We start from the raw sequence: 23,036 nt of genomic DNA on the forward strand, positions 1-23,036 counted from the left end.
AGCATTGTATATCATTTTCCATCTCTTTACTTTTTTTTTCCACTGAATTCATTGTAACCTTTAATTATGTGGTTTTATAAAGAAAAGATATTTAAACAATAACCACTAACACATGAAGTTCTTCAAAAATATGTTTATGTAAAAAGGTATCCTCCTACTCAAAATTTTGAAGTCATTGTTCTAATCCATAACAAAAAGATGTTTGTAACTCAGCCTCCTTTGACAGTGCTTAAGAAGAGAATTTGTAATCTGCTTCCTGTTCATGGCTGCTTCATCCCTTGAATATTATCCTAAACTAGAATTTGGGTTTTTGTTCTAGCTATTCTTGTCCTATTCTTCCTTGTCTCTATCTTATCTTCTGCAAGTGTTTTTTCCCAATTTTTTATTGTGGTAAAATACATATAAACCATTAATGGTTAATGTCTTAACCATTTTTAAGTGCGCAGCTCGTTGGCATTCATATTGTCGTGCAACCATCACCACCGTCCATCTCCAGAACTCTTTTCACCTTGGCAAACAGAAATTTTTACATAATATTTGTCTTTTTGTGACCGCCTTATTTCACTTAGCATAATGTCCTCAAGCTTCATCCATGTTGTGGCATATGTCAGAATTTCCTACCTTTTAAAGACTAAGCGATATTCCATGGTATATGTTTACCACATTTTTGCTTATCTATTCATCCACCAATGGACACTTGGGCTGCTTCCACATTTTCATTATTGTGGATAATGCTGCTGTGAACATGGGTGTACAAATATCTCTTTGAGACCCTGCTTTCAGTTCTTTTGGGTATATACCCAGAAGTGGAATTGCTGTATCATATGAATTCTATTTTTAATTTTTTTGAGGAACCTCTGTACTGTTTTCCACAGTAGCTATACCATTCTACTATTTTACATTCTCATCGGCAGTGCACAAGGGTTCCATTTTCTCTACATCCTTACCAATACTTTGTTACTTTCTGTTTTGTTGTTGTTGTTATTTTATAGTAGCCATTCTGATGGGTGTGAGGTAGTTGTCTCTTTTAATCTATCTGAATTTGTTTGTTTAAAGTGAGTTTCTTGTAGACGACATGTAGTTGTGTGTCTTGTTTTTTTTTAATCCATTCTGACAGCCTGTCATTTAACAGATGTATTTAGACTATTTACATTTAATATGATTATTACTGTGGTCAGATTAATATCTACTGTGTTTCTGTTTTCTTACTGTTCATTGCATTTTTGTTTCTTTCCCCTCTCTTTTTTCTGCCTTTTATGGTTTTGAGTATTTTATATGATTCTATTTCATCTCCTTTCTTGGTGTGTCAGTTTTACTTCTTTTAATATTTTTTTAGTGGTTGCCCTAGATTTTACAATAAACATTTTAAACTAATTTAAGTCCATCTTCAAATAACACTATTAACACTTCACTTGTACTACAAGTATTTTATAACAGTATTCCCAGTTCCTCCTTCCCATCCCTTGTGTATTGTAGTCATTCATTTTACTTATCCATATTATTGCTCTAAGCAAATAGTTAGCTTTTAAATCAATCAAGAAAAATAAAAGATTTTTATCTTACCTCCATTTATTCCTTCTCTCACACTCTTCCTTTCTTTATGTAGACCCAAGTTTCTGGCCTATTTCATTTTTCTTCCTCCTGAAGACTTTCTTTTAACATCTCTTTCAGGGCAGGTCAGATGGCAGTGAGTTCTCTATTTTTGTTTGCTGACAAAGTGTTTCTTTCTCCTTTACTTTTGAAGGATAGTTTTGCTGGATATAGAATTCAAGGTTGGTGGTTATTTTTTTTCTTTCAACACTAAATATTTCACTTTACTCTCTTATGTGGTTTCTGACAAGAAGTTCATTGTAATTTTTAATTGTTTCTCTGCAGGTAAGGTGATTTTTTTTTCCCCCTCTGACTTCTTTCAACAATTTCTCTTTCTTCATGGTTTTCAGCAGTTTGAATATGTGTTTTAGGTATGAATTTTAAAAATATTTATATCTTATTTGGTTTCTCTGAGCCTCCTGGATCTGTGGTTTGGTGTTTGTCATTAGTTTTTAGAAAGTTCTTGGGCATTATTTAAATATTTCTTCTGCTCCATTCTCTCTTTCTTCTCCTCTGGCATTTCAATTAGCCATATGTTATACTTTTTGATACTATCTTACAGTTTCTGGATTTTTTGTTTGTTTGTTTTGGTTTTTTCTCTTTTCATTTCAGTTTGGGAAGTTTTCTTCGACCTATCTTCAAGTTGACTGGTTCTTTCCTCCACCATATCAAGTCTACTGATGAGCCTGTTGAAGGCATTCTTTTCTGTTACTGTTTTTTATTTGTAGCATTTCCTTTTGATTCTTAGAGTTCTATCTATCTGCCTAGAGTTCTCTGTCTATCTGCGTATGTATCTGTTCTTTTATGTTATCTGCTTTATGCATTAGAGCCCTTAGTGTATTAGTCAATATTATTTCAAATTCCCTACCCAGTAATTCCAACATCTATGTCTGTTGTTCTGAGGGTTGTTTTGTTTCTTCAGACTGTGGGTTTTTTCCTTGTCTTTTGGCGTGTCTTGTAATTTCTTGTTGAAAGTTGGGCATTTTGTATCAGGTAATGGGAACTAAGGTGAATAGGCCTTTAGTGTGAGAATTTATGTTAATCTAGTTAGGAGTTGAGTTGTGTTTAATGTTTGTTGTAGCTACAGATAACACACTTCAAATTCCGAGGCGTACTTGGTTTTTTTTTTTTGGCTTCTACTCTTGACTTTGAAACTTTCCTATTTTCTGTTCCTCAGAGAGAGCGTTTCTTGCAGTTCTTTCACCTATAATCCACTGTTATACCTGAGCCTCATTTGTGTGATGTTACGCTGTGGAGAAGGAGGACCATTATTTTATAATCTTTTGGTTAAGTCTCAGGTTTTAAGTGGGCCTGTGTCTCATGGCTGTGACTTTCACAGGTGTTTCTCTAGTGGTATAGCTTTTTCCTCCTTGCTTCCTTCCCTGCCTATAGTGTTCCCAGTCTACATGGAAGCTCTGTCCCGTGTTGACTGTCGGTTGTTGTATTTCCCCCCTCTCCCCTTAGGTGAAATAGGAAAGCTAGAAGAAGTTGGAGGGGGTAGGACTTCCTTTCCTCCAACTGGAATAAAGGTTTCAGAATTGTTCTCCAGCAAAATCTTTTCCTCTGGAAAGTAGGCTTTTGTTGTGGAAAAGGCTCTCAGCATGTTTCACAATGGTTGGTTACTCCTTCACAGCCCCTGCCTGAGACAGGAGGGGATCTTTTTTGCATCCTCCTGGTGAGAACCTGGTAGAGTTCCTATAGGGAAAGCCCATAAAAATACTAAGACTGTGGCCCTTAGGAATTTCTTATTCTGACACTAGTCTCCTCTCAACCTCCAGCAGTTCATCAGAATTACCGTTTAAGTGTTCCTACCAGTTTATGGCTCCAGTGGCTTCTGATTCTTGTAAGCAGATCTTGGTTGCTGGATGTCATTGGATGCACCTGTCTCACCAGATTTGGGGGCAGCAGTTTGCCTTGTAATCTCGGAAAATCCAAGAAAAGTCATTCATTGTAAGTTTCCCCAGCTTTTTCGTGTTGTAAGGACAGGAATGATGACTTTCAAGCTCTTTACATGCCAGAACCAAAACCAGACATCTCTCCTGCATTTATTTTTATTTTCTAAGATATCTAAAAGTTCTTAAAATAATGACTTATTCTTGTTTTATGGTATTCAAATCTTTAACATCTTTTGAAGTTTTCTCCTGTTTCCTGATTTATTCTGTTCCCTTGATTATTACTTCTTGAGTTTTGTAAACTTCTTTTATTGTGTTATTTCCAGATGCTTTAGCTTTCTATACGTATTTATCTTTATCCTTGTCTGCCTGTTGTTGACCTATGTAGAGTCTATTCATAAAAGTTTCTCCCAAGTACTCTTTTTGGGGAAGGGGTTTTAACATTTTAGATCAAGGGTAAAACCAAGGCAATATGTGGCTTGGTATGAGCAGAAGAGAAAACATATCTGGCCAAGGTATTTCAAAGATAGTTTTTTACTTAATTACCCACGTGCTTTCTCATGTCTTTAATCTATGGAACATGTCTGGTCTTACTCTTTCATGCTCGTTTGAAAATTATTTTCTCCTCTGTGAGGTTTGGCTGTAGATTTTCTCTATTCTTTTGTTTTCACCAAACCACTTTATATCTTTTAAGAATTCCTCAACATTTTAATTTTAAGGATGGCATATTTTCTTATTCAAGTAGTTTTTTCTGTAATTTCAAGGGATTTTGGTTGGAAGGGAAGGTAGATATCAACTTGTTCCAATATCATTCACTTTCAATTAACAAAATAGGTCAATTATTACTACTGATAATAGTAAGTTAATATGAATTGAACACTTACTCTGTGCCAGGGAACATGCTAAATGCTTTTAATATATTATCTCTTTTAATCCTTACATCAACACAGTAAAGTGGACGTTGTTATTATTTGTATGTATACTTAAGAAAAATGAAGTTTAAAAACCACAGAATAACCTGCCTAGGATAACACATTTAATATATGTGTGAGAACCAGGATATGAGCCTAGCCTTTCTGACTGACAGATCCATTTAAACACTGGTAATTCTGTGGACGTATAGCTTCTACCCCACCAAGCTCAATTAAGTTCAGTTCCTTACTTACCTTATACTTTATCACTTAAGTTGCTTTGTTCATAAGATAAAATTCCCTCTAGCAGGACCAAATCCTGTATATTTTTTAAGATCCAGTTTTAAATGCCACCTCAGCTGCAGTGCTATTGACAATATTTCAGCAAAAATAGATCTTACTTTTTACCTCATTTTATATTTGTTTGATCTCCTTCCTAACACTGTCTACTTCCTACTTTATATATAATATAGTCATTTGATGCATACAATTTCTTCTCTACTAAACTGTAAGATTGCTGGGAAAAGGATTTGTGTCTTCTATCATTTGTGTCATTTATCTTTATGATTCCCAGCATTGCCTGATATGTACCATTTTGGTAAATATTATTAATAAATAATGTGTATTTATTCAGTTCAATTTGTGTCTTTAATTTATAAATGGATCCTTTTAAATCAATTTCTACATCAGGGTTGTTGACTTATAAGTATTTGTGTGGATTTTATTTAATATGAGTAGGGATCATGAGCATATCCGCTTTAATCCTGCTGTTGGGATTAATATTTATGAATATTCGGGAAATGACAAATAGTTTTAGAATTAATTAGAGGCTCCTCATTATACCGGTATGGATAAAGGTATCTGAATTTGCGTAAATATATCAAGGAGATTCAAGATATTTGGGAGTTGTTTGCATGTGAAATAAACCTTTTGATTTCTGCTTCTAGAAGTTAAATAATATGAATCATAATATGGAACATGATTCATAGATCAAAAGTAGGCATCAAATAAATCAGTCTCTGTCACAATAAACCCAGAAGGAGAATAGTATATATTTGTCAATTCTTAAATTCATGTCACAATTTCACAAAGCAATTTGATTATAAAGTATCTTTTTAATAGTACATAACAGTCAGATTTGTGCCATTTCAAACAAGTGATGTGTTAAGCATAGAATCCTTGAGATTTATTGGGAAGACCATTTTTTACTGTTTCAGAAATTCATCGAATTTTAGAGTTACAAATTTTACCTATACAGTGATTGTTTTTACAGTCACCCTTAACTATTTTCCAGTGATAGGGAATTCTTTCTCACAAGACATCCGTCCCATTCTACTGTTGAATAGAATTTTATGTTTAAAAAATTATTCCTTACTTTCAACTAAAATCTGCCTCTTATTTTCTAAAGCTGTACTTTGAACCTTTAGAATCTATAAAAATCTTAAGATTCTTAACACTAACTCCCACGTGGGGGCATCCAGCAGAATGGGATAGGGCAATAGGTAGCGGAGCTACAGCTATTTCTTTATGAGTCTCTTGAAAGCAGGTGTTTATAAATCAGATTGTGATAGTACAAGAGGATGCTGAGCCTAAATCACCACCATGGTGTAGCATTACTCCTTTGCTTTAGCTTTCTTTAATTCAATATTATTTTATTTTAAATTTGAAAATAACAATGAATTGTATTAGTTTGAGAAGGGGGGAGAAATCTTTTTCTTATGCTTCTCACTAATGAGCTTTCATGAAATATGCCTAATCTGTTGAGAGATACCATTGGGAACAACCAGTATACAGCCTTGAACTCATTATAACTGCCACATATTTTTCAGTGACTCCTTTATGTGACAGATTACTCTCAGGAGCAAATAATTTGCAGCTCTTTTCACGTTGTGTTAGTGTTTTTATTTTTAATAAAGTGTTGTGATTAATAGTCTCATATAATTGTCGTTTCCCCATTGAGTGTAAATGCTTCATTTGGATGTTTTTAATCTGAAGGAACAGATTGTTTTTTTATTGGACTCTCGTTGTTTTTCTATGCTTTCAAGATTTTTTGATTGCTTTGTTTGAGGTATCTACAGTGGGGGAAAATGAACTTCTCTGTTAGAATTGTGAAGTAGGACCCAGTAGAGAAATTTTAAGGATGAACACTGTGATACTTGAACATTCATACATATATTTTTATGATAATTTCAGAATGGGACAAGCACTTATGGCAATTTTGATTGACTTTCCAACGGCAATTATAAAAATAGCTTATCTCTTTGGCCCAATGGTACTATGGTGACATTACCTTATAGTTACTATCTGAAATGCCAGGATGCTTTCACTGTCATTTTTTTTTTTTACTTTTTTTTGGAGACCAGACTTAATGTATAAGGTAAGACAAGAGGCGGAAGAAAAAGAATTATTGAAAAATTGAGAAATTATGAACTGCATTTTTACAAGAATCCAGTGCCTCATGCGTCATTAGGACAGCTGTTTGTTGGTTTTGCTCTTGAGGTGGTGATACTTTTCATCCTGGTCACTCCTTCATCCACTCCCAGGAACCTGACTGGGATGAGAAGTATTTCCTGTAGCCATAGAACAATTTTCCTTTTGTTCAGGAATCCAGAGTGCAGGTTGGGCTTCATTAGCACAACCATTGAGTACTTCATTAACCCTATCCTGGGCCAACTACTGTGCTTATGGTGTAATGGAGTTGGAATTGTAGAATGTTATATGAATTCAAAACTACTTACTAATAAGAAAGCTTGAAGACCTATCTTGTGAAATTGAGTGTTGAATACATGTAACTTTTATTTGATAAAGCAAAGAAGTTGGGTGAAACTTTTACCAATTAGAGAAAAATAATTTGAGATTAATTTGCAAGTTGAATAGCATATGTTTACTTATATACACACAAACATCATTTTGGCTTTTTTTGGCTAATAAGAGAATTACTTAGATTAGAATGTTAGGAGAAACTGCCTAGCTTTCTGTAGTTAAAAGTTTTTATTTTCACGTAAATTAAATAAGTCCTCTTTAGAAATTCAGCTTCAGAAGTTTTCTTTATGATGTAAACGTATATTTTAAAGTCCTTCATATCCCCACAATTACATATTTTTGTTCTTAAGTGTTTCCTTAGTTTTTATTTATTCAGTCACTGAGCAAATATTTATTGAATGTGTAGTAGATATTGGTTCCTGCAAAGGAAACAAATGAATACAACAATTAATGTAAAAATACATAAATGTTTCCTATAATGATCAGAGCTTAGAAATGCTTTTAATACAATGGGTTTTTTAAATTACAATTCTTTGTAAGGGTATTATTGTAATATTTTAAAAGTACTTGGAAGTTATACTTTTCTGAGTATGCATTCCAGAGTAACCAGTATTGGACTGGCCCTCCTCATGTAAACAACTAGAAAATTGGACAAAATAAATGAAATAAATGTTTCTAGACATTTGAAAATATGCAGGACCATAATCCTTAAGAGATGACCCCCAGCTTTCTTCCTGGAAGCACTTTCCAGACTGGAGTACAGGGTTGGGAGAGGGGAGCAGGCAGCTTAGCAGTCTCAGTGAGCTAAGGAGACAGAGAACAGAGTTTAGGGCTAGAAAGGTAGTGGAATTTGTGGGGCAGGCTGCTGGAGAGAAGAAAGATGTGCAAAGAAGCTCAAGAAAACTGTATAGGGTTCCCCTTGAGTCTTTTACTAAATACTAAGCTGCACATAAACAGAGCAAAACTCTCCACAGTCCAGACAAAGAACACCTACTAAGGAAAGAACAGCTGCTGGAAAGCTGAAAAATTACTGGAGCATACACAGAGGTGAGAAATATTCACATTCTGTTCAACTAGAGTAGAGAGAGGTCTCATAAAACACACCAGGTATTCAGCAGACACTATATCACCAGACTTTTAACAGTGGTATTTTGGAGATGATGAAAAGTGAAACTTTGATTCTTATACTTTGTATATTTATGTAATGTATAAATAACTTGTATAACAAGCTTATTATCGCATTTTGATTTTTAAATTAAAAAATATGAAATAGATTATCTACTGAAGCAGTTGAACAATGACTGGAGGTTTTCAGGCAGGGGCTCTTGTAAAGGATCTCTCTGCTAGGTACTAGCTCACGTATCATTTAGTTCAGTATTGCTCAAACTGGATTACTGTTGGGGGGAAAAGGGATTTCATGATCGAATAAGAATGAGAAATGCTAGGTTAACAAACTGAACCGGTTTTTCTCCTACAAAATTGCTGTGAGTCTTCAACATGCTGATAAGCATGGCCAATCTCCACAATCTTCCAAATATGATTGTTTCCGCAAAGAAATGCTCTGTGGAACCGTACTTGTGTTCACATCGCTGTTATGTTTAGAGCAATAAGCACCATGTAAATCTGACTCATTTCTGAACACTGAATTCTGAATAATGCTGCTGTGGATGTTCTTGGGAATACAAAGTAATTCCTTTACACAAGGAAATGTGGGGGCAGCAAAAGAGACATTTTCCCCAAGATACTTTCTTAACTTCTGAAGGAGTTGAGAAGATTTTGAAAGAAGTTCTAAAACTAATCTGTCTTCAAAGAAAGATTATGAAAAGGAAACAAATTTTTAAAACAAATCTTGAAAATTTCAAAGCAGAGTTTCAAAAGAAAACTTAAACGTGCCTGCTCACAGCTCACTTGGCTGGTATGAGTGGGTGTCAAATTAGGATAACTGGATCCACTTAACCGAGAGCAACGTGCCCAGCACAGAATTTAATGATCTCTACCTAGAAACTGTTTTAAGTGCATAGATCTATTGGTTAAGCTCATAATTATAATGTACTAGAAGTGACACTTTGTCACAAATCTAATGTATCATTAAACTGGAGCCATCAACCACAATGTAGCTGGATTTTGAAAGTGATTGCTCAGAAAAATGAAGAGTAGCTCTGATGATTAATTCAAGTAACAAAAAGCTAGATCAGGAGAAACATAATCCTTCAGGATCTCACATAGATCACTTCAGTTAGTTCCACTTAAGAGCTGATTGAGATCATTAGGTATCAGTGAAAGTGCCAGCGTGAAGCTACTGCCAAGCGTTTGAGCAGCAGGTCAAAGCTAACAGCATTTTTGATGTTCACAGTTTCAAGGTATAATACCTTTTCTCAAACAAATTTCCCAGTTGTCTTTGACTCGAGTCAGATTTACATGTTGTTCATCGCTCTAAACCTAATGGTGGTGTGAACATAGGTACAGACCTGGAAAGTCCATTCTTGTTCAGTAACTAGGCAAACGTAGAGCACAGCATGTCCTGGAAATAAGACTGGAAAGCTGGATGGGACCAATCTGTAGAGGACCTTGAATACTGTGCTGAGGTGTTTGGACTTTATTCTGTAGGTAGTTTGGGGAAGTGATGTGATCATCAGATCTTTTTTTTTTTTTTTTTTAGCGTGTTTTATGTTTATTAAGCAAATATTATACAAGTGAAACATGAGCATATTGTCATAGAAAGAAATCAAACAATTAGTACAGCAAAACCAAGAAATCCCCCTTTCCATATCTCCTGAACTCTTTTTCTTAAAGATAACCACCACCAAGGGTTGAGTGTTCATTGTTTTCCCCCACTGAGGCATTTACATATGTGTGTATTTATGTCTTCGGTGTCATGTGGGAAAATCTACCTGTGAGATAATATTATCCATGCTGCTCTGGAACTTCCTTTTTCACTTAAGCAAATGAGTTGATGGTAAATCTAGTGTTGACATGTGGATCTAACTCAGCCAATTTTACAGCTTCACCGTGTTCCTTGGGAAGGTAGCCTTTTAAATTACTTAACCACGTCTCTGTTGATGGACATTTAGGATGTTAGCAACTTTGCTGTTACCAACAACATGGAAATTGAGCATCTCTGCATCTTTGGGCATAAGTGCAAGTATTTCTTTAGCATAAATTCCTGGAAGGATTTATCATTTCTAGTTTGATAGAGGGTGGCAACTCACCTTCCTAAAAGTCAACACCAATATACTTTTCACATTACTCTTTTAGATTTTTTTTTTTTTTTTTTGCTCATTCTTGAAAATCTTTTCTATCATCAGTGTTTTCACTCTGGCAATTGGATGAGGCCACCCAGCAATATATCTCATGCTTTCACTGCTCCCCAGTAATTTCTATTACTTATTGATCAGAAAAGTCAAAAGATAAAGCTGCCTCCTCAGTTTTCATCTCTCCAGACTTGGGAATATTAGTAAAATTTCTCAGGTTTATGTCTCTTCACCAGAATGGTTTCTAGGGATTGAAACAGACATAGGAGCAGTCAAGTTTATCCCCAGCTCTGCTCAAATTGAATTAGGTCTCCTCTCTTTTTCTTTCCTTCCTCCCTCCCTTCCTTCCTTCCTTCCTTCCTTCCTTCCTTCCTTCCTTCCTTCCTTCCTTCCTTCCTTCCTTCCTTCCTTCCTTCCTTCCTGATACATTTTGTAATGGGAGAGGGGTAGCTTGTTTCTTAATTTTTACTCATTTCTTTAGGTATTGGCAAAGAGATTTTCTGTGAAGAAATTTCAATCTTAAGGCAGAAGTCGAGTTGATTCTTTTCTGTGAATGCAATGGTCTTCTTGATCATCACTGACAATATTTATTTTACTTATTGAAAAGTGTTTTTTGCTGTTTTTGTTTCTTCTTTTTGCAATTTTACCTGTGGATATTGTTCCTTCTTTTAATGCAATTAAGTATCGATCTTTCCTGGCGGTTCAAAGCAGGTTAACCAAATGTTATTACTGATGTCTGACTATTTTCTAACCTACAAAAACAGCAAATTCATATTTTGCAAGGCTTGTAAGACCCTCTGTTTCTCTGCCTATGCTTTTCTGTGTAGTTTGGTCACCGATAGGGTTACCTGGTGGGGTGGGCTGGCGCCTTGTGAACCAGAACCTCTGAGGGCTTCCCACTGCTGGGCCACACTGCAGGCAGTGTAGGGGGGAGGGGCAGAGGGAGGAGGTTGAGCACTGCTTCCCACTTCATCACCCTGAGGAGTTACTCCTCCACTTTTTATACCCACCTGTTGACTATGGCATTGGGACTACACGGGACCACGCTCATCTCTGCGACAGCGTCTCCTACAGCAGGGGTCCCCAACCCCTGGGCCGTGCAAGTGAAGCTTCATCTGCCGCTCCCCATCGCTCACATTACCGCCTGAACCATCTCCTCCCAACCACCCCCCCCCCCCGATCTGTGGAAAAATTGTCTTCCACAAAACTGGTCCCTGGTGCCAAAAAGGTTGGGGACCGCTGCCCTACAGCATGTTGGGTAGCACTTGGCTCCCTATATCTGCTCTATTCTTCTGTCTTGCTTTCATGCATTCTGCAACATTTCTGATCTACTTGTTACACTTATTACACTTTTTCCTTTATTTTCCTCCCCATAAGGTAATGAGCATGCTCACTTTACTATATTGATCTAACTTCTCATGAATGATTTTAAGGAATAATTACTGACTCAAGAAATAGTAGAAAATCTAAATATAACAACCAGGATTTTTTAAAATTGTTGATGAATATCCTTCCGCATTAGGACTCCAGATATGAATTGCTTTATGGATAATTTTTATATTACTCTCATATTAATTATTTATACTCTTGCACAGCACAGAAAAAATATAGAATTTCTCGTGTCCTTTTAGAAAGCCAGCTTAATCATAATAGAAACACCTGACCTGGCCTTTTGAATGAATATAGATACAAGCGTCCCAAATAAAATCTTAGCAAAACACATACAATGGCAAAATAAAATAATGATAACAATACATTACCAAGGAGGTGAATATGAGTATGCTTCAACATTAACACAAATTGATGTAACATAAAATATTACATCACAGAAAACCAAAAAAACAGGTATCTCAGTGTCTGTAAAAGGCCTTAAACAAAATCTCATAACTAAAGTGTATTTTTTTCTTTTTTTTTTTAACATCTTTATTGGATTATAATTGCTTTACAATGGTGTGTTAGTTTCTGCTTTATAACAAAGTGAATCAGTTATACATATACATATGTTCCCATATCTCTTCCCTCTTGCGTCTCCCTCCCTCCCACCCTCCCTATCCCACCCCTCTAGGTGATCACAAAGCACCGAGCTAATCTCCCTGTGCTATGCGGCTGCTTCCCACTAGTTATCTATTTTACGTTTGGTAGTGTATATATGTCCATGCCACTCTCTCACTTTCTGACAGCTTACCCTTCCCCCTCCCCATATCCTCAAGTCCATTCTCTAGTAGGTCTGTGTCTGTATTCCCGTCTTGCCCCTAGGTTCTTCATGAACTTTGTTTTTTTTTCTCTTAGATTCCATATATATCTGTTAGCATACAGTATTTGTTTTTCTGACTTACTTCACTCTGTATGACAGACTCTAGGTCCATCCACCTCACTACAAATAACTCAATTTCGTTTCTTTTTATGGCTGAGTAATATTCCATTGTATGTATGTGCCACATCTTCTTTATCTTATTTATCTGTTGATGGACACTTAGGTTGCTTCCATGTCCTGACTATTGTAATAGAGCTGCAATGAACATTGTGGTACATGACTCTTTTTGAATTATGGTTTTCTCAGGGTATATGCCCAGTAGTGGGATTGCTGGGTCATATGGTAGTTCTATTTTTAGTTTTTTAAGAAACCTCCATACTGTTCTCCATAGTGGCTGTATCAATTTACATTCCCACCAACAGTGCAAGAGGGTTCCCTTTTCTCCACACCCTCTCTAGCATATATTGTTTGTAGATTTTTTGATGATGGCCATTCTGACTGGTGTGAGGTGATATCTCATTGTAGTTTTGATTTGCATTTCTCTAACGATTAGTGATGTTAAGCATCCTTTCATGTGTTTGTTGGCAATCTGTATACCTTCTTTGGAGAAATGTCTATTTAGGTCTTCTGCCCATTTTTGGATTGGGTTGTTTGTTTTTTTGATATTGAGCTGCATGAGCTGCTTGTAAATTTTGGAGATTAATCCTTTGTCATTTGCTTCATTTGCAAATATTTTCTCCCATTCTGAGGGTTGTATTTTCCTCTTGTTTATGGTTTCCTTTGCTGTGCAAAAGCTTTTAAGTTTCATTAAGTCCCATTTCTTTATTTTTGTTTTTATTTCCATTTCTTTAGGAGATGGGTCAAAAAGGATCTTGCTGTGATTTATGTCATAGAGGGTCCTGCCTATGTTTTCCTCGAAGAGTTTTATAGTGTCTGGCCTTACATTTAGGTCTTTAATCCATTTTGAGTTTATTTTTATGTATGATGTTAGGGAGTGTTCTAATTTCACTCTTTTACATGTAGCTGTCCAGTTTTCCCAGCACCACTTATTGAAGAGGCTCTCTTTTCTCCATTGTATATTCTTGCCTCCTTTGTCAAAGATAAGGTGACCATATATGAGTGCATTTATCTCTGGGCTTTCTGTCCTGTTCCCTTGATCTATATTTCTGTTGTTGTGCCAGTACCATACTGTCTTGATTACTGTAGCTTTGTAGTATACTCTGAAGTCAGGGAGGCTGATTCCTCCAGCTCCGTTTTTCTTTCTCAAGATTGCTTTGGCTATTCGGGGTCTTTTGTGTTCCATACAGATTGTGAAATGTTTTGTTGTAGTTCTGTGAAAAATGCCAGTGGTATTTTGATAGGGATTGCATTGAATCTGTAGATTGCTTTGGGTAGTTGAGTCATTTTCCCAATGTTGATTCTTCCAATCCAAGAACATGGTATATCTCTCCATCTATTTGTATCGTCTTTAATTTCTTTCATCAGTGTCTTATAATTTTCTGCATACAGGTCTTTTGTCTCCTTAGGTAGGTTTATTCCTAGATATTTTATTCTTTTTGTTGCAATGGTAAATGGGAGTGTTACCTTAGTTTCCCTTTCAGATTTTTCATCATTAGTGTATAGGAATGCAAGAGATTTCTGTGCATTAATTTTGTATCCTGCTACTTTACCAAATTCATTGATGAGCTCTAGTCGTTTTCTGGTAGCATATTTAGGATTCTCTGTGTATAGTATCATGTCATCTGCAAACAGTGACAGCTTTAGTTCTTCTTTTCCAATTGGATTCCTTTTATTTCTTTTTCTTCTCTGATTGCTGGGGCTAAAACTTCCAAAACTATGTTGAATAATAGTGGTGAGAGTGGGCAACCTTGTCTTGTTTCTGATCTTAGTGGAAATGGTTTCAGTTTTTCACCATTGAGAACGACGTTGGCTGTGGGTTTGTCATATATGGCCTTTATTATAATGAGGTAAGTTCCCTCTATGCCTACTTTCTGGAGGGTTTTTATCATAAATGGGTGTTGAATTTTGTCAAAAGCTTTCTCTGCATCTGTTGAGATGATCATATGGTTTTTCTCCTTCAATTTGTTAATATGGTTTATCACATTTATTGATTTGCGTATATTGAAGAATCCTTGCTTTCCTGGGATAAACCCCACTTGATCATGGTGTATGATCCTTTTAATGTGCTGTTGGATTCAGTTTGCTAGTATTTTGTTGAGGATTTTTGCATCTATGTTCATCAGTGATATTGGCCTGTAGTTTTCTTTCTTTGTGACATCTTTGTCTGGTTTTGGTATCAGGGTAATTGTGGCCTCATAGAATGAGTTTGGGTGTGTTTCTCCCTGTGCTATATTTTGGAAGAGTTTGAGAAGGATAGGTGTTAGCTCTTCTCTAAATGTTTAATAGAATTCGCCTGTGAAGCCATCTGGTCCTGGGCTTTTGTTTGTTGGAAGATTTTTAGTCACAGTTTGAATTTCAGTGCTTGTGATTGGTCTGTTCATATATTCTATTTCTTCCTGGTCCAGTCTCGGAAGGTTGTGCATTTCTAAGAATTTCTCCATTTCTTCCAGGTTGTCCATTTTATCGGCATATGGTTGCTTGTAGTAATCTCTCATGATCCTTTGTATTTCTGCAGTGTCAGTTGTTACTTCCCCTTTTTCATTTCTAATTCTACTGATTTGAGTCTTCTCCCTTTTTTTCTTGATGAGTCTGGCTAATGGTTTATCAATTTTATCTTCTCAAAGAACCAACTTTTAGTTTTATTGATTTTTGGTATCATTTCCTTCATTTCTTTTTCATTTATTTCTGATCTGATCTTTATGATTTCTTTCCTTCTGCTAACTTTGGGGTTCTTTTCTTCTTTCTCTAATTGCTTTAGGTGTACGGTTAGGTTGTTTATTTGAGATGTTTCTTGTTTCTTAAGGTAGGATTGTATCGCTATAAACTTCCCTCTTAGAACTGCTTTCGCTGCATCCCATAGGTTTTGGGTCGTTGTGTTTTCATTGTCATTTGTTTCTAGGTATTTTTTTATTTCCTCTTTGATTTCTTCAGTGATCTCTTGGTTATTAAGTAGTGTGTTGTTTAGCCTCCATGTGTTTGTATTTTTTACAGATTTTTTCCTGTAATTGATATCTAGTCTCATAGTGTTGTGGTCGGAAAAGATACTTGATATGATTTCAATTTTCTTAAATTTACCAAGGCTTGATTTGTGACCCAAGATATGATCTATCCTGGAGAATGTTCCATGAGCACTTGGGAAGAAAGTGTCTTCTGTTGTTTTTGGATGGAATGTCCTATAAATATCAAGTCCATCTTGTTTAATGTATCATTTAAAGCTTGTGTTTCCTTATTTATTTTCATTTTGGATGATCTGTCCATTGGTGAAAGTAGGGTGTTAAAGTCCCCTGCTATGATTGTGTTACTGTTGATTTCCCCTTTATGGCTGTTAGTATTCGCCTTATGTATTGAGGTGCTCCTATGTTGGGTGCATAAATATTTACAATTGTTATATCTTCTTCTTGGATCAATCCCTTGATCATTATGTAGTGTCCTTCTTTGTCTCTTGCAATAGTCTTTGTTTTAAAGTCTATTTTGTCTGATATGAGAATTGCTACTCCAGCTTTCTTTTGATTTCCATTTGCATGGAATATCTTTTTCCATCCCCTCACTTTCAGTCTGTATGTGTCCCTAGGTCTGAAGTGGGTCTCTTGTAGACAGCATATATACGGGTCTTGTTTTTGTATCCATTCAGCCAGTCTGTGTCTTTTGGTTGGAGCATTTAATCCATTTACATTTAAGGTAATTATCGATATGTATGTTCCTATTACCATTTTCTTAATTGTTTTGGGTTTGTTATTGTAGGTCTTTTCCTTCTCTTGTGTTTCCTGCCTAGAGAAGTTCCTTTAGCATATGTTGTGAAGCTGGTTTGGTGGTGCTGAATTCTCTTAGCTTTTGCTTGTCTGTAAAGGTTTTAATTTCTCCATCAAATCTGAATGAGATCCTTGCTGGGTAGAGTAATCTTGGTTGTAGGTTTTTCTCCTTCATCACTTTAAATATGTTCTCCCAATCCCTTCTGGCTTGCAGAGTTTCTGCTGAAAGATCAGCTGTTAACCTTACGGGGATTCCCTTGTATGTTTTTTGTTGTTTTTCCCTTGCTGCTTTTAATATTTTTTCTTTGTATTTAATTTTTGATAGTTTGATTAATATGTGTCTTGGCGTGTTTCTCCTTGGATTTATCCTGTATGGGAATCTCTGTGCTTCCTGGACTTGATTAACTATTTCCTTTCCCATATTTGGGAAGTTTTCAACTATAATCTCTTCAAATATTTTCTCAGTCCCTTTCCTTTTGTCTTCTTCTTCTGGGACCCCTATAATTCGAATGTTGGTGCGTTTAATGTTGTCCCAGAGGTCTCTGAGACCGTCCTCAATTCTTTTCATTCTTTTTTCTTTATTCTGCTCTGCAGTAGTTATTTCCACTATTTTATCTTTCAGGTCACTTATCCATTCTTCTGCCTCAGTTATTCTGCTGTTGATCCCTTCTAGAGAATTTTTAAAAATATGGAACCCTTCACGAATTTGCGTGTCATCCTTGTGCAGGGAGCATGCTAATCTTCTCTGTATCGTTCCAATTTTAGTATATGTGCTGCCAAAGCAAGCACATCATCAGATCTTTTATTTTCACAAATGAACTCTGGTGGCAGAAGGAAAAGCAACCAGCCTAATTCTTAATATAATCAGACCTTTTTTTTTTTTTTTTAAGTAACAGATTTTTACTACATTTGGCCTAGATATCTGTATAGTTCACTTATGCTTTAGGATCCTTGATAATCAGTTGGCATACCTGTGAAACCTTTGAGTAGTTTCTGGACATTTTAATTTTGTGATGACTTCAAATAGGTTGATTTTAAGCTCAGGTGCTTTGAGCAACAGAAAGGTCCTAGGACTCAGTAACTATTGCTATTTTACGCTAGAAAAAAAATATTGTTTAATTGTTGCAACTCGTCAGTCTAAGCCATTTCATTCTTTTCAACAGTATTATTGAAGTATGATATGTAAAACTCTCTACAGATAACATCATTTTGTATACAGAAAATCATGAAGAATCCATGAGTAAACTATTAGAACTAATAAATAAGCTTAGCAAGTCAGTATCAGTATACATAAATCATTTGTATTTATATATACTTGCAGGAACAATCTGAGATTGAAATTAAGAAAACAATTTCATGTATAATAGCATCAAAAAGAATAAAATACTTAATAAATTTAACAAAAGAAGTTCACAACTTACGCTCAGAAAACTATAAAACATTTTTTAAAGAAATTAAAGATGTAAATAATAAATGGAGACAATTTGTGTTCATCAATTGAAAGAAATAATACATTCCCAACAATGTATGAGGATTCCAGTTTTTCCAACACTACGTACTGTGTACCTTTTTTGTTTGTAACCGTTGTAGTGGGTGTGTAGTAGTATCTTTTTTTTTTTTTTTTAATCTTTTTTTTTTAATTAATTTATTAATTTTTGGCTGTGTTTGGTCTTCGTTGCAGTGCGTGGGCTTCTTATCACGGTTGCTTCTCTTGTTGCGGAGCACGGGCTCTAGGCGCACAGGCTTCAGTAGTTGTGGCTTGTGGGCTCAGTAGTTGTGACTCATGGGCTCTAGAGCACAGGCTCAGTAGTTGTGGCACAAGGACTTCGTTGCTCCACGGCATGTGGGATCTTCCTGGACCAGGGATCGAACCCGTGTCCCCTGCATTGGCAGGTGGATTCTTAACCACTGCGCCATCAGGGAAGTCCCTGTAGTAGTATCTTATTGTGATTTTAATTCACGTTTTCCTAATGACATTGATGTTGAGCACATTTTCACATGTTTATTAGCCATTTGTATGTTCTTTTTGGTGAAATGACTTTTCAAGTCTTTTGCCCATTTTTAAATTGGCTTGTTTTCTTACTAATTTATAAGAGTTCATTATATATTCTGATCCTGAATATATATTCTGAATTATATGTTCAAGTACTGCATCAGATACACGCTTTGGAAACATTTTCTGCCAGTCTCTGGCTTATCATTTACTTAGTTGTGTTTTCCTTAATGTGCTGAAGTTTTTACTTTTAATAAAATATAACTTATCTGTTTTTTTCTTCTGTATCTTGTGCTTTTGTTATCATGTCTAAGAATACTTTTCTAACCCAAGGCACAAAGACTTTCCCCTATATATTTTTTCAGAAGTTTTAGTTCTTCTGTTCAGTCTAGGAGCTGTTTTGAGTTAATCTTTGTATGTGGTGTTAAGTAAGGATCTAAGTTCATTGCTTTGCATGGGGTTATGTAGTTGTACCAGCACCAGTTGTTGAAAAGACTGTTCTTACCACATTGAAACTTCTGGACACCTTAGCTGAGAATCAGTTGACCACAAATATAGGGGCATACTTCTGGACTCTCAATTCTCTTTCACTGATCTATATGCCTATTCATGTGCTGGACTGTCTCAATTACTAGAGCTTTATAGTAAGTTTTGAAATTGGGTAATCCAAGTCCTCCAACCATTTGCTTCTTTTTCAGAATTATTTTGGCTATTCTAGATCTTTTGCAGATCTTAATATTAAATTTTAGGGGCAGCTTATCATCTTAACAACATTAAGTCTTCTAATCCATGAACATTTATTTATTTAGATCTTTTCATTTAGATCTTTATTTATTTAGAGTTTAAAAAATTTCTCTCAGCAATGAGTTGTAGTTTTCAGGGTACAAATCTTACGCTTCTTCCATTAAATTTATTCTTAAATATTTTATTCTTTTTTGATGCTGTTGTAGTTGGAGTTGTTTTCTTAATTTTACTTTTGGATTGTTCATTCCTAGTATAGAGAAATAGAGTTGGTTTTTATATATTGACCTTGTATCCTATGACGTTGCTAAACATATTTATTTGTTTTGGTAGCTTTTTTTTTTTTGCTAGATTCATTAGGGTTTTCTACTCAGTTAATTATTAATTACAAATAAAAACAGTATTACTTTTTCCTTTTTAATCTTTATTCAGTTTTTCTCTTTTTCTTGCCTTCTTGCACTGGCTTGGACCAGTACAATGCTTAATATAAGAAGCAGGAGCTAACATCCTTATTTCCAATGTTGGGGAAAAAGCATTTATTCCTTCACCATTTAAGTATAATGTTCACCATAGGTTTTTTAGGTCGAGGAAGTTTACTTCTTTTCCTAATTTGTTGAGAGTTTTTATTATGAATAGGTGTTTGATTTTGTCAAATGCTTTTTCTGCATCTATTGAGATTATCAGGTTTTTGTCTGTTAATATATTACATTGGTTTTTGGATGTTAAACTAGTCTTGAATTCCTATGATAAATTCTACTTGATCATGGTTTATAATCCTCTTAATATGTTACCAAATATGGTTTGCTAATATTTTGTTAAAGATTTTTGTATCTATGATCACGAGGGTTTTTCTGTAGTTTTCTTTTCATGTGGTATCTTTGGCTTTTATATCAGAGTAATACTAGCCTCACAAAATGAGTTGGAAGTGTTTCTACTCTTTTTCTGAAAGAGTTGTGAAGGATTAGTATTAATTTTTCTTTTAAATATTTGATAGCATTCACCAGTGAAACCGTCTGGGCTTGGACTTTTCACTGTGGGAAGATTTTTATTTAAATTTTTCTATCTATTATAGTTCTGTCTAGATTTTGTATTTCTTCTTGAGTAGGTTTGGTAATTTTTGTCTTCCTGGGAACGTGTTTATTTCCTTTAAGTTGTCTGATTTATTGGCATAAATTTGTTCATAATATTCCCTTATAATTTTTAATATCTGTGGGATTCATAACATTGTCCCCTCTTTTATTTTGGTAGCTTACATCTTCTCTTAATTTCTTACCCTTGTATTTTTTTAAGAATGTGGTTAAAATTTAATTTAATTTTTTCCAGCTTTATTGAGGTATAATTGACAAATAAATGGTAATATATTTAAAGTGTAGAACATAATGATTTGATACATATACATTGTGAAAGGATTCCAACAATTAAGTTAGTTAACACATCCGTCACCTCACATGGTTACCTTTATTTGTGTGTGTGAAAAAGCTTAACCTGCTATATTAAGAAAAGAAAAAATGCTTAAGGTCTACACTCTTCAGTAAGGTAGAACCTTAGGTAATTCATGTGAGACTTATCTTCTAGTAAAGGTATTTTAATTTCGCTCTAAGCACTGCTTTAACTGCATCCCTTCATTTTTAATATGTTGTATTTTCATTTCATTCAGTTAAAAATATTTTTTAAAATTTTTTCTTGCTATTTCTTCATTGACTCGGGTTATTTAGGAGTGCTTTTTTTGATTTCCACATATTTGAGGTTTTCACAGATTTCTTTGGATTCATATATTTTGGGGCTCTTTTGTTAGATGTATATGCATTTATAATTGGTATATTCAAAGAAATACATAAATCAATGATAACAGTTGGAGATTTCAATATCCTACTCTCAAAAACTGGTAAAACAATTAGAAAGAGTATAGAGGACTTAAGCAATCCTGTCAGTCAACTTGACCTAGCTGACATTGTAGACTCTCCACCCAACAACTACAGATACAGGTTTTTTCCAAGCACATATGGAACAATTGCCAGGATAGACTATATGCTGGGACAGAAAACAAGTTTCAGTACCTTTTAAAAGGCTGAAACCATACAAAGTATGTCTCCAAACACAACAGAATTAAATTACATATAGAGTGGCATGGACACATATACACTGCCAAATGTAAAATAGATAGCTAGTGGGAAGCAGCCACACAGCACAGGGAGATCAGCTTGGTGCTTTGTGACCACCTAGAGGGGTGGGATAGGGAAGGTGGGAGGGAGACGCAAGAGGGAGGAGATATGGGGATATATGTATATGTATAGCTGATTCACTTTGTTATAAAGCAGAAACTAACACACCATTGTAAATTATACTCCAATAAAGATGTTAAAAAAAAAAAAAAAGATATCCACAGCAGGTCCATTCTTTGTCTGGAGCTTGCTTTCCCTTGCTATGAAAGTGGTAAATCCCACAAGCTCAGGGTTTTTCTCCTGTAACACCTACTGCATGTGCAGGCATTCATCCTGGACCCTTTGCATTGCCTTCACGGGACTTGGGGGCAAGGGGAATTGACAGAAACAAACAAGAGTCCTTGACTGCTCCCATAACCCTGAGTGGCACAACAAGGACTAAAAACTTCTATTGGCTAAATCCAGAGGCCTCTTAAGCTAGAAACCATGGCTGATTTTAACACTCCACCACTTCCTATTCCTAGGAAGGGTGATTTAGCCTTTTTAAATGTCAGTCTCCATATATAATATAAAGATACAATGATAGTACCTATTTCACAGAGTTGTAAGGATTGAATGAGTCCATGTAAAGAGCGAGAGTGCCATGTAGAAAGTGCTCAATAAATGGTAGCTGTCTAGAGACTTTACGTTGGTCTTCCTCTGCCTTTCCCTTGGAGAATTTATTCTCTGTGGCATATTTATTTAGACTGCCTCACTTTAAAAGATTCTCCTGTAATTCATAGACATTTTCAGGAGGTTGTTGTCCTACCACTTCATTGAAAACGAGATCCAGAATTGTCATGCTTTCCTCTCTGCCCCTCTTCTAATATCCCCATTAAGGTTATGACAGAATTCTAATAAATTCCGTCAGTTGAAAATTGTGAGATTAAACGTATACTCCAAGGTGAAGGAGATTTTAGGTTAATATTAGGAATAGACTTCTAAAGTCAGAAGTGTCCAACAACAGAATGGGCTGACTCCGGGCATACAGACAGAGGCTTTCGACTTGCAGAGCTCTGATTTGCCACTGCTTCATCTGTCCCATCAAGTCCCTGAGGTCTGCAAGCCGTCGTAATCTATTACTGCAGTGAGGACTGTACCAAACAGATATGCTACCTAATAAGTATTATATTTGTGTGACTTTGGAATTTGTGATGCACAATTTTATACTGTTGTAGTCAAATGAATTGATAAGAGGAAATGAGCTATAACTTAGTGAATTGAGAAAGGTTATCAGACTTCCCTGGGTATTGCCAAATACAGTGAGCAAACTTTAATATTAGACTCCAGTTGAAGATCTGGCTCTTGAATCTCCTGCAGAGCTAAAGGCACACACAGCTCTGCAGTGAGGTCATGATAGTCTGGGGCCTATGTTGAGTGTAATTAGGCCCATCCATACTACACACATTATTCCATATTTTGATAAAGTGGGAAAAAATATTGAGGTTTTATTATATATAAGACTTTTATGTGCAAAGTTCGACAGATGTTGCATGCTGCTTTCAGAATTAAAGAAAATTACTTGGGCACTGATGTGTCCTTTCTGTGAAATGTTTTATTCTTAGCTGTCA

General features: G+C 35.4%; 1 protein-coding gene and 1 non-coding gene across 5 annotated transcripts in view; one reads left to right on the forward strand and one right to left on the reverse strand.

The window, feature by feature from the left end:
• The window catches only part of NEO1 (neogenin 1), a 249,018-nt gene that overhangs the window by 156,246 nt on the left and 69,736 nt on the right, over nucleotides 1-23,036 (forward strand). The gene's annotated exons all lie outside the window — the stretch shown is intronic.
• On the reverse strand, nucleotides 17,213-17,319 carry LOC137754132 (U6 spliceosomal RNA). The gene has a single exon (XR_011071740.1). It is a non-coding gene; the product is annotated as a U6 spliceosomal RNA (small nuclear RNA).

Source organism: Eschrichtius robustus, chromosome 1 (genome assembly GCF_028021215.1).
Source record: "Eschrichtius robustus isolate mEscRob2 chromosome 1, mEscRob2.pri, whole genome shotgun sequence".
Taxonomy (NCBI): Eukaryota; Metazoa; Chordata; class Mammalia; order Artiodactyla; family Eschrichtiidae; genus Eschrichtius; species Eschrichtius robustus.